This window comes from Paralichthys olivaceus, chromosome 23, assembly GCF_024713975.1.
Source record: "Paralichthys olivaceus isolate ysfri-2021 chromosome 23, ASM2471397v2, whole genome shotgun sequence".
Taxonomy (NCBI): domain Eukaryota; kingdom Metazoa; phylum Chordata; class Actinopteri; order Pleuronectiformes; family Paralichthyidae; genus Paralichthys; species Paralichthys olivaceus.
Genome location: NC_091115.1, coordinates 12,695,690 through 12,709,042, shown reverse-complemented (window position 1 = coordinate 12,709,042; position 13,353 = coordinate 12,695,690). Strand labels below are relative to the sequence as shown.

Sequence of the window (13,353 nt, the reverse complement as noted above, 5' to 3'; positions counted from 1 at the left end):
CTCGGCTTTGGCTTGCTTCAGGGAACGTGTTTCTAGTGTAATGTTATTCTGGCCCGTAGATATGTCGAGTTCTGCCACAACAAAAGGAGCCTCATTCAAAGGGAGGGAGAGAGACAGCTTTCAAACAGCATATATTAAACACCCTCCTCTGCTGCGCTCACCTTCAGTTCTGCCTGTCCTTTGAGTTTGTCGTAAGTCCAGAGGCGACGGCACTAACAAGCCTCCCTGCTATGGTCTCTGGTCAAACTATATTTACTACACTCTCCGCAGATACTGTGTAAACGCGATGCTTACAATAGCAGCAACTCCCTGCCTGAACTTTGAGTCTCTATTGAGTCATATGGTTTGAGACATTTTACAGCAGATCGTTTGAAATACTCTGGAAACAAGCGCAGCAATGAGCAAGGCGTTCTGGGTCGTCCTGTCAGAACGAGAACGAAGCGAGGAGCTCAGTGACTCACAGGAATTCTATTTCAACCATTTCTTCTGAACTAAAACTCAACCGCGTGTTGTGCCAATTCAAATAATTGAACTGTGAACATGTTGTTCCCATCTTTCTTGGAGACAGAAGACACAACAGTGATTTGGTGAGATGAGCCAAGGTTTAGATAATTTTGTCTATTTGTTCTTGTTTTAGCTCCAAATGAAGACTAATGAGGATTTTTTTATAACCTTTTGCTAGTTTTATGTTTTTATCCTATACGTGTTCTTATTGATCTATCTTATTTCATGTATTTGATTTTATTGTAAAGCACTTTAAGCACTTTTCTATATGATAGGTGCTGTATAAATAAAATGTGTCATTCTTTTATCATTATACAATGTGACCTTGTTATGTTTCTGTACAGCTCATTAGCCTGGACTCCAGAATGCAAACGCTTTTGAGAATAAATACACAAGCACAAGACTTCATCCAGCTCCTGAAAATAACTTCATGCCTTCACCCTGCAAGGTTTAACTCAGGCTAAACATTTCCCTCTTAATCCATCAACTGATACTGTGGGTGGACATGCACCTGTAGACAGCAGAGAGCATCAGTGCTCCATTGTTTCTTGTTGCCTTGCTAATTGTTGCTTCAAGAAGAAAGTCAGTTAATGAGTGACATCCTAAACGCAGACACACAACGAGGCAGGCATGTGCACTGAAGATGTTCAAGAGGAAGAAACAGGCTTACAGTGGCTGGGAGATGCAGAGGTGGATGTAGAACAGGTCAAATCCAAGCTGTCAACAGAGCAAACCAACAGACGAGGGGAGAGACACAGGAAGTACTTATAGACAAGGGGGCGAAGTTAATGAGACACAGGTGAGCAGAAGCAGGAAGTAAAACGGCAGTAGACGCATGATGGAGGTAAACTTCCAAAATAAAACAGGAAATAATGACAAAGTCCTGACAGACTGAAATAACGTCACTCGGGTGAAGGTAAAGATTTTGAACGTAAGATCAGATGATAAAAAACAAGATGAAATAAAGAACACATAAAGCTAAGTAAGAACAGAAATAGAAAAAACTATATACAATAAAAAATAGAAATACTTTATATAAGTCTGTTTTTCTAATGTGCAATATAAAGATGAGTATAAAGTAGTGCTCTTGTGCAGTTTGTCTAAATTCTTTACAATATACAACAAGCAGCACTCATTCCATGGATTATACATTTAGTGTAACACTGTGATTGCTCATGGTTGATATCCTATTTGCATTGCGTTCCTATATAGATCTTATATCCTGTGTTTGATAATGTTGTTTCTCGACTTTGAATTATGTTATAACTGATTCTGCTGTGTTTAGTTGTGCTCATGTTATTCCTTGAACCTTTTATTAGACTATTCAACTCACACAGCTTCATTGTATTCATAAATGTTCGCCGAGCACTGACTCCACACCCTATCGCAGGTGAATACAAAGTTCTACATTTTCCCACCTTCACTTAACTCCACCGCTGGCCTCTCTGAGCTGAGCCGAGCGGGAGCAGGTCTGCAGGGAGGCCGTGTTACCGACAGGCAAGCTAATGGGTGGGAGACGAGAGCATCAGATCCATAAGAGGCAGAGAGGTTGAAGGAAAGAGCTGGTCCTCTTCCCGGGGAGTAAACTTGAGGAGGGGAAGTCATCGATGCTTCCTGACCTCCTGAAGTAGCACGCTCGCTCGGCCATTAGGAACCATGTTGCTGCGGGAGCTGGAGGATTCCGTGCAGCAGCAGCAGAGAAAGAGCTCTGTCTCTGAACTCGTTTGAGGAACACACTGAAAGTGATTCATTTTATGCTCTATTGTTCTTTATGTAATGAACAGAGAGGTGTTCATTACTCTGAAGTGGCTTCTACTTCTGCCAAGAGGAAGATGATTAGTGAAGAGATATGCTGAAATCACAAAGGAAGTGTATTGATAGTATCACCCTCTTCGCTGTATGACTCCCATGAGATTTGTCTTTTTTCCCAGAAGATAATCTAAACTGCCCCCCCCCATAGCTTTAGCTTTAAAGTTGGATTCTTCTAAAAATGCCTCAGTGTATGCACGAAGTAAACAGGGAGAAAGCAACTGTGTGAAGGTTTCGATGTGAAGTGTTTGTGTCTTGTCACAAATCTGCGATAATTACCTACGCCAAAGTGTTTGTGTTTTCGTCTGCGTTTGTCTTTCTGCTAGTTAGCAGCAACACAATAAACTACAACTACCATGAAACCTTGGTGGAAGAATAATTCCTCAGACAGGATTTGTGGTGTTGATGATTTCTCACTGGTTTGAAGTGGGCGGGACTCACTGCCAAAAGCGATGCCATGTGTGGCTGTGGCTCAGGAGGTAGAGCGGGTCATCCAGTAACCAGACGGTCTGTGGTTTGATCTGCATGCCAAAGTGTCCTTGGGCAAGATACCGAACCCCAAATTTCATCTGAGCGCTGAGCCAACAGTGTATGAATGGTGTGTGATAGAAAAAGTGCAGCATATAGTGGAGTATGAATGTGTGTGTGAATGAGTGAATGTAGCTCGTATTGTAAAGCACTTAAGTCGATAAGATGAGAAAAGAACTATACACATACAGTCAGTTTACCATTTGACCCTCAATCCAATCTGATCCAACCACATCCACACTGTCCTGACAGGCTTAGTAAAGTATTTTTCAGGGGGTTTAAGTTATGGAACATTTGCAGATTGCAGACGCAGACATATTGTAAAACAAGCAGAACAACAAGTATCCAGCTAACTCACACAACAAAGGGAAAAAACCTGTATCAGGATTATAAATATTTATAAGCTCAGAAGTCCATCAGTACCTGATGCAGTTTCATTTCACAGAGCGAAAGAAAGTCAGTGTTTGCTCTCCCTCTGACTGGACGCCCAGACCGGTGACCCTTTTTTACCTCACGTCCTGGCATGAAAGATGCAGCCTGCTGCTCTATGAATTCTGTGTAACCTTGCCCCGAAGACAGGCTATGCCTAAGTATAGCCGTCTGCAGTGTGATAGGTCAGGGGGTGGCCTGCTCGTCAGAGAAGATGTCTCTGTGATTAAAGCATCCTTGTGTCCTGCTGAAACCTGTGTGTTTGCATTCCAGCGAGACACGTTGGGAAATGTCAGAAAAAACCCTCCCTGAATTCATCCAACGGTCAGGACTCAGTATGATGATGTGAAGTGACGTTAAGTGAAGCCAGGCAGGTTTTTGTAGGCTGAGAGATGGAGAAGAAGTGCTGGAGACGTGCTGGCACCCGAGCCTGAAGTGAACTCTTCCTGCGGATTCCAAACTTCCCGTGGTGAGGCTCCTGCAGGGCGGACGACCGTAATGATATGAGAGGCAGATCAGGATTGGCCTGTGCACACCTCAGCCTCTGATGTTTGTACATCTGCTTCCAATTAATATCCTGAATAATTACACGAATGCACATGCTTTGTGAGTGGAGACTTTGCCGGATCACAGTGTTTTTATGGTTTTATGTTAAGCAGCTGAGTTATAAATTAGAGCAGAGACAGACACTGCGAGGAGTCTTTGCAGGGCAGCTGGTCAGACAGATGAGGACGAGAGGCGTCGGAGAAACTGCTGTGACTCGTGGCGTATTAGCTCGGACGTCAGCAGTTTAATAGTAATTAAATACCGAAAATAAGTGCCCTACTTCTTTTTTTACTCGACTTTGTCAGTAAACTATCTCCGTGCAGTCGGGTGAAGGACATGATTAATGACATCAGGGCGTGAAAGGAAGACAGAATCCGTTTGTTGGTTTGTGTGAGATTGAGGTTTTATTTTTCCACACTTGCACCCTGGCTGGGATTTATCTCCCAGTCGTGTGGGCCTCTTACATGATAGAAAATAAATATTCAGGGATGAGATTTTGGAAAAAGCAGAGCAGTGTTACAGCAGCCAGTCAAACTCTGTGGTCTGTGGATGAGGATAGCAATATTTCAACTATAGGGATTGGTTATCATTATTTCTTTATTTGCTTTCTGACATATTATTTTCCGCTTCTGAATCAGGAGCCATGACTGGTGTACGTCCAACATTAAATTCCTAATTCAGTAAGGTGCCCATTAAGTTATTCCTCGTTAGGTCTGTAGGGGTTGGGCTGGTGCCACCCAGGAGCCGTCCCTATATCCAGCCCTGCATCATTGTCTCTGAGTGTTAACAAACTGGACTAAATAAAGGTTGAATTGACTAAACACCAAACTGTGATGATGTGTCAGTTGAGAAATGAAATATATCTGCATATATCTGCAGAGGTTGTTGAGTTTTCTGATGTTTCGATGTCAGCAGACTGCAGCTTTTTGCTTGATGTCTTTTTTGTTTCTGGTCTTATTTGTTATGCTGTTTGCTCTCCACAGTTCCTGGTGTGTGTCCCGCCAGCTCCTGCCTGTCCTACTTTACTGTCTCCTTCAATATTCTGATTGTTTTAATATATTGTCTGCAAATATCATTGTCTCATTTCTCTTATTCTCTTTGAAACTTTGTGTCTGTTACTAAACCATCATTGTTAATAGAAATTAACTACAAACAAAACAATAAGTTCATTAGGGACAATTCCAACTAATGATGTCTGCTGCTTGTTTTTTCTGTTGAGCAGAGAAACTCCTACTCACTTATTTTTACTTATTTTACTAAGCCACAAAGTAACAAGATGAATCAGCGTTAGAATTATTCAGAGCATTTACTTGAAGCTGCTATATTAATTACTTAAATATTAAAAATAGATCATAGGGTTCACTTGTGGTGATTAACCCACTGAGAATTATCACCTCTGCAGTTTCCCAGTAGAGAGTTTTGATGTTTTTCCATTTGTATTAGTTTCTTTGGCCTGATTTAATATTTTCCTTCACTGTTTCGGCCGTTTAATGTAAAAAAACAACCTTTAAAAACCTGCGTCTCGCTTCTGCAAAAATGACAAGAGCTCAAGCTAATCTTCATGTCTCAGAAAATGAAGAGAAACGAAAAGTCTAATCTTCAGTTATCAAACTCTTTAATTTCCCTGTGAAGCAGAAACACAACATTCTGAGGACAACCTGTTTCAGCATTTCACCGGTGGGAGCTGCCTGTCTTCTTTCCCACGGCCTTGTTTGTTTGTTGTGCTGTGGGATGGTGACTAAACTTTGGACAGCTGACTTGTTCCGAAATAAAAAAACAGAGCTTGATGAAGAGTATAATCAGTGATTGTACAGCCGGCTGCAGAGGGTGACATGATGACTGATGATGATTGATCCCAAAGAGTTTGTTTTCTTGTTTTTGAGCTTTTATACCCAACACTAATTCACAGTCAGGCTGACAGTTCTCCAGCACAAAAATCTGTCCATAAACCAAAAAGTACAGAAAAAGAAAATAAAAAATCCCCCTCAGCACTGACAAGAGTCCACAAATGTTGCCTCCCACTCTCTGAGAGAGACTGTGTGTGACAATGACACAGTTTCTTCTTCCAGCTGTCCAAAATAAAACAAGAATCCTCCGTCTGTGTGGATGTACTTAACTACCTCACTGCAACAGAGACGTTTCAGACCTTATGGAGTTATCAGATCCAACATGTAGCATCGTGGAACTTTCTCTTCTTTAATGACCGAGATTAGGAAACAGTGCATGGAGATGTGGACAAAGGACGCAAAGCAGTCTCGCACAAATGCAAAATCACTTTGATGGAACTTGTTCTCTCCTCCTTTGAAGCTATACCTATAAATAACTTCCCAGTGGTATTACATGGTGGGAATGCAAAGATAAAAACATGCCAAGAGTGCCCTCTATGTGCAGGCTGCAGCTCTGTGTCTGCATGTGGTGCACGGCCATGCAGGAAAAAAAAAGCTCAACATGAGCGGACAGAATCAGACGCGTCTCACTGTGTTACAGTGCTGAGCTGTAACACTGGCAGCCTCCTCTGGGTCTGAGAAATAACCCACATGGCTCAGCTCCCTCCAGTAAGGGTTTGGGGGGGCAGCTCAGAGCTGGACCAATCAGTCAAGGGGAAAAAAATGCCACAAAACAAAACCAAAAAAAGAAATAAGTAAAATATCATAGCCACAACAACAGAATGAAACAATTACCCTATTTGTCCGGCCTGAACATTTCTGTCATCACGACTTAATTGACATTTTTATGACAATAAGTAATTAAAAAATATTATAATTATTGTCATTATTATCTGTGATTGTAATGATGATAATAGCAGTGCTTCTTATTTGCTGTAGTCATAGATGACATTGGAGTCAAAGAGATGAGGATAAGTATCAACACACTTATTTCTTCTTTCCTCTTTTTTATTTTTATTATTTAATTTATTATTTCTTCTCCAGGATTATCAATATTATTATTATTATTATTACTACTATTATTATTATGATTATTAATAGTAGTAGAAGTAGTAGTATGTAAGATTAGTGTTGTAATGATGAGATTATTATCATAGTGGTTAGATCGTTAAGATAAAAGTAATAATTACAACACTAATCTTACATATTTGTCTTGTCCTCCTTGTATTGTTTTGCCAATGTCTTGTTTATAATGTGCTAGCAGCTGAGACACTCCATGTTTCCATATGGGTTCAATATTCAGAGCATCTCAGGCAAAAGTCAGAGGGAAGGCCCCACGTTCCCGGTGCCCCCTCTAAGTGCAGTGTCATCAGAAGTTAAGTGGAGAGGCGGGCCAGATCAAAGCAGCAAAGCAGATCTTCACTGTCTGACTTTATCTCTGCCAAAGCCAGAGAAACCCTGTCACAACCTCACATGCTCAAAAAAACATTTCCCTTCCAGACTCATTATTCCCTCCAGAGCCAGATGATGCTACACACACACACACACACACACACACACACACACACACACACACACACACACACACACACACACACACACACACACACACACACACACACACACACACACACACACACACACACACACACACACACACACACACACACACAGCAGTGTAACACAAATCAAAGTTGCCGTTTGAAAGACTTAGCTAAGTCCATTATGAACTATAAAAACTGCAATTAGATGGAAAATCTGGGGTCTGTGTTAAAATCCCAGTTGATTTTCTCCAGTAAGATTGTGCAAAGACAGTCTGTCACCCACAGTGAGTCATTCTGATATTAACAGTCTGGAAAAAATGAAATTATAAATATCATTGGAAAGATCAGAGCTATGAATCATTTCACAAATATATAACACGATGATGAAACAATATATGTAAAACCAGTTTTAATTAATATTTGGCACAATGTTTGTGGAACATTTGTGTGATGAAGAAATGAATGTTGTTAATAATAAATAATAAAAACTGATGAAGAAGAGTGCAAAAAGAAAAAAACTAAAAGTGAAGGCCAAATGTTTTCAAAGGCATAACAGGAATTTTCTTGTTAAAATTTTTTGGAGGGCCATGTGTGAATAGAAATTGTACAGTTCAACTCTAAAATTGCCAATTAAAAGGGTCATACTGACTTTTTTCCTCCCCCTCAACCCGGCAGATCTCTGGGAAGTTGCCAGTCGCCTGGAGCCATGGTAAATGTAGAAGTCACAGCCAAAGTCTTTTGACAAAGAAAATCAACATTACAACAGTGTACAGCAGCAATGTAGCATTTAGCAGCTAGAATTTTCAACCAGGGTCATAGAGAAACTGGACTTTGTGAGTTGACAAGAAAAATAATTGTATTTTCACACCTGAAAGTCAAAATTGAAGTTGTTGTCTTCAGCCGCAGCATTAGTTCAAATCCGCCAAATGGTCGTCCTTGTTGTTAAACATTATATCTGTCAATAGTCACATGATTCATGAGCGCAAAACTGTACTCATGCACAGAACAGTATCTGTGATACATTCATAACATTGCTCAGTATCTGCTAGATGTGTAAAAAGTCAACCATTAGCTAACATGCCCCCTGGAACAACTTGAAGGTGATAAGGTGCCAGAGTTGTTCAGCTTGTTTGAACCCAAGTGGAGAGAATATCTACTAATGCGGTTTTAAATCAAACTTTCTTTTCAATTTTCATTTTCATGCTAAACAGACTCAGCATTTTTCAAAGACACTTTGTGGGGCTCAGGCTGGTGTGTTTGTACTGTTGTTGAATCATTTCCAGTAAAGATCGGACTCATTGCCCCTGTAACATCAGGATTCTTTCCGAAGCATCTTCCTGACACTGAGCCTTGGCGAGATCCAGTTAGTAAGTGGCAGATCGCTCGCAGAAGAACGAAAAAGCCAGTTCTCCACTTCACACACTGGCACCGCAGCAGACAGATGTGCTGATATGCCATCTATAGCCGCGGGCCTTTTCTGACTTCTAAAGGCTTCTGCTGTCAAAACGGTGCGCCTGGGAGCGCATGACACAAAAGTTAAATGAAGGTTAAATAGAAGCACTTCAAAGTGGGAGATCTCCACAGAAAAATAACGGAGAAAAGGTTAATGTGTGTCTTGTTGAGACACTAGAGCAGCTTGTAGCTTTTGGGCATGACGGTTTGAGGTCCGGTTTGGGTCAGAACGCCTCTGGGCCGCCGTTTATTGGTTCAGTTCGGCCGCTGTTTCAGTGCGATAACAGGTTTTAAAAGGATGCTTAGAGAGCAGCTTTCATCCAGGGCAGATTTTCCTCTGTTATAGCATCAGTGCATATTCTATAATACCAGAGGGCGACTACTTTGGCTTTGTACATGCCGGATACCAGTTTATAACATTCACCTCTGATGTGAGGGGAGCTGATACAAAGAAACATGTAGGAATACATTTTTCATTGGTTCAAGTTTTGTTACAAACGTTTTGTCTTACTGAAAAGCAAAAAAATATTTTGGTGATTTGCAAATTAATAAATTTGGAAATTACATTTATTCGCTTTCTCGCAGGGACGCTGGAAGTAGGGGTGCTGAGGGTGTTGCAGCACTCCCTACTGGCAATGGGTTGTAGCTGCAAGAAAAGTTTACTCAACAAATTAATGAAAAACATTTTTTCGACAATACAGAGTCAATTCATCCTAGTTGTTTACTAAGGGGTTAATTTCGCAATTTTAATGACATTGGATTTAATTTTCAATATATATGTTTATATAAACTGATATCGGTGATTGGCAATGGTGTGTTAGGTGTCACTACCGTACAGCAGCAGCTGCTAGGTGATGCTAACGTCACTATGACCCCTCCTCCGGATGGTTCTAAGGCGGTAACGGTGGGCAAAACTCTGCTAACTTCGTTGCTGTACCTGTTTAGCCTGGCTGAGACTCAGTCATCAATAAATTGTGAAAATCTGTTAACTGTCCATAGCTGAATATGGTGTCATCCTGCTTTGATGTGCAGGATGTTGTTGGTCAGGTTTGATGTCTGCTGTATTCTAAAATGCTCTAAAACAATGCGGCCTCTCAGCACCCCCAACTCTCACTGACTTCCAGCGTCCCTGCTTTCTTGAAAAAACTGATTGCACTGTGATAAGAAATAGTTCTGTTTCCCTGTGTCCAGTTCTAATGCTGAGCTCCAGCTTCAAATTTAACAGAGGGACATGAGAGCAGCACTAACACAATCATTCTGCTCTCAGGACGAAAGTAAGTTGAGACGTTTAGGTCAAAACTTAATCAATTTGCAAATAGTATTTGAATGAGTGTAGCAGGTCAGAAATACACAATGGAATTTAATTTAAAGAATAATTAGCTCTGATAGACCTTTAGTTTGCAACAATTTAAAAACACAGGGAATGAATGAAATTAACTAATTTGCAGTACAAAACATTTTCAACGGACGACCACATCTAATGACAAGTTCATCTGGTCTGAATCGTGAAAAGCGTCACAGGTCATGACAACAAATCGTAAAACAGTGGGCGACTGCCCACACTTTTGGAAACTCTGTTCTTAAAGACATGTATGGTGTTAATCTACATTGGAAGAGAAGTGAGAGATTCAGTTCAAATCCTGATCTGCTTCATTACCTTCACATGTGTCCAGTTGCTGGTGAGGAAGACATGATTGTCAGATTGTTGGTTTCAGAAAATGACAAAACAAAATACTGCAAATCTGAGCAGCAGAGAGGATTAAAGACCTAATCACACATGTGATGGTCGCCTGGTTCATCTTAATGTTTATCTGTGTTTAATCAGCCCATTCTTGTGTTTGTTCCCCGTGTGGCAGGTGTATCCAGAGGGTGGAGTCATGCTGGTGACCTAGTTTGGAAGCACCTGGGCCCGTTGCTTTCAGCCTATGAGAAGCAACCTTTTCCGTCCCGGACTCTCTCCCCAGCACATTACACTTTGCTTTCAACATCTCATTCTGCACACCACACTCATGCATATGACCACATCCCATAGTATCTTTAGTTCATTTGGATGTTTAATTCTTAAATAAACAACTTACTATCATGCGTCTTCCTCATATTTTGTCGTGTCATGACACACATCATGAATGACATGAAATCTTAGATCAGCAAAAATATAACACAAAAGGAGAAGGTTGTTTCAGTACAAGCTGTTCTTTGATAACTATAAAGGCTGCACACATCTATTTATATGATTGGACATTACTAGTCAGCTGATAGACACGAAGAGTGCGACTTCCATGTCTCCCTTCTATCAGAACTGACATGGTGCTCCATTTATTTTATCTGTCAGGCAAAATATCCGTCTGTGGTACCAAGAAATAATTATTTTCCTGTCAAGTGTCTAGAAAACATGTCCATTGAGCATTCATGCACATCTTTAAGTTCATCTAAGCAGAAAACATGAAATACATCAGAAATAAAAGACAATAAACACAATCAGTGGTTCCACTTTTCCCAGATTTTAACATAAGCATCTATGTTATGGCTCTTTCTCCCATCCAGATATACTTTTACAGACAGAGCACCAGTGAAACAACTGCAATATAAAAAGAGTGAGCTAATTCTGCACACGTGAAAGACACAGAGAGCAAAGGATATCAGAGGAATGAATGGTATTAGGAGCAGATAGATGTGATGCAATTACCAGCTAAATATCCAGATGAAAAGAATTGTCACATCTCCACTGAGCTGCCCACGTCCCTTCAGTATTTAACCCATTATCACAACATGTTATGTGGTTGGCTTGTATGCCAATGCGACAGATAACTGCCAAGCCCCAGGACTCAAAGGCAGCCAACCTGAAACTCTGCAGCTTTACAGGGAATAGAGTTTGACACTGTTTTGAAGGTCAACTTATTCTGCATTCAAACCCCAACAGGTTCCCCCCATGGGGGGCCTGGTCCTGCTGAAACGCCTATCACAGGGAACCGGGGAGGCTTATTGTTCTCTCCTCTCCTGTTGACCCTTACCGCCCCATTAAAATCTAGCCTCAAACTCCGCCTGAGGGTCTCCAGCCATCATCGGCACGCGCAGCCTCACCAAAGCGTTGCATACCAATGAGACAGAGGGTCGGAGGGGGGATGCGGTGGCGGTCTGGTTTGCATATTTAAAATGTGGGTTGGGATTGGTCACTGGGCAGAATTAATGGCAGACTTGTGCTTGATTATCAGTGGGTTTGAGGCCGGAAGAGAGCGGAGGGGGTTGATTGTAATGAGAGCTGCTGGTTCCATGCAGGTGATCTTGTGTGCTGACTGCTAATGGAAACAAACACACACACACACACACACACACACACACACACACGCACACACAGATATGGTTATTCTTTGTGCTGACTTGCTAAATGATTATTACCTCCGCCATGGAAATTCTGCTTTTACTTCATCTTTTGTTTTCCTATCTGTCAGCAGCATATCTGATTTATTCAGTGGTGATTAAACAGTGAATTTCCCACTGTAATCATTTGCTTGAATAGAGATGTATACATTTGCTTTTCCATGTGGCCTCTCCGGGATTTTAATACAATACATGTAGTTTTTTGATACATTTACAGAATAAAGACATTTATGCTGTCATATAAAAAAACACCAAAACAAACAGTGAAGGCCAAATGTTTTCATAACAAGAATTATCTTGTTAACATTTTTGGAGGGCCAGTGTGATTAGAAGTTGTGAGGATGTTTTCAAAATTGTTGATTAAAAGGGTCCCACTGACTCTCAGCCTGCCAGATCTTTCCCAAATGAACAGTCGCCTATAGGTGATTCAAAACTAGAAGTTACGTCATAACATTAAGTAATATCTAGTAAATATATTATAAAACTAAGTAGCAGAATAATAGCAGTGCTTGATCATTACATTTTTGGTTTGAGATGGATCCATGTGTCGCAGTGAGCTGTGTAAAAATATTATTATCAGTTTTTTGTCACGCACTGATCAATATTCATAGATTAGCAATTGATCAAATGAGTAAGATATAGGTCACTCATAGTGAAGCCACAGAGATTGAATTTGCCCCGAGCACTACAGTATTTTTGCCTTTTTAGCTCATTGTTTTGATTTGACACACAACTTCAATGTTTTTCATCATCCTTTCCATCAGGCAGCTGTTTTCACTCACTGATGAACTCACTGTGTGCTACCAGCCCAGAACTTTAATGACGACACACAGAATTAGCAACTGGCTGATGAAAGCACTTCAATCCCTGTGATTTGAAAATTGTAACTCTAACCTTCGTCTTAATTAAAGCCACCGCAGTAGAATTTGAAAATCTTTATCTTTGGCTCCCCTTGTGGTAGTATCAAAGAAGTCAGTATTGTAAGCAGAGGTACACAATGCTGACAATACAAATACAAATTCTACATTTCTGGTCAATTCAAATCATTATTATTTACAGCGGCAACAATTACTATATTGCTGCAGTGCAATATAGCTCAGCTCCACCGGGCATTTTAGTGTCTTTCGGCTAATTGTTTTGGTTTCACATCCCACAATACCTGTTTGGAGGTGGGTTAGGTTTAGTATGTACTAGGAATTGCTCATCTAGTCTGAAGTTGGGCTTTAATTAAACATAATTTATCAATTGCATGTTCAACTTTTTATCTTTGACTACAG

At 40.7% G+C, this 13,353-nt stretch overlaps 1 long non-coding RNA gene across 1 annotated transcript in view; it reads right to left on the bottom strand.

Moving 5' to 3' along the window:
- Positions 1-1,304, bottom strand: part of LOC138406733 (uncharacterized) — a 32,629-nt gene extending 31,325 nt beyond the window's left edge. Inside the window, exon 1 of the long non-coding RNA XR_011240073.1 lies at positions 1,175-1,304. This is a non-coding gene — a long non-coding RNA (uncharacterized lncRNA). The remainder of the gene's footprint in view (positions 1-1,174) is intronic.
- Between the last annotated feature and the right edge of the window lie 12,049 nt (positions 1,305-13,353).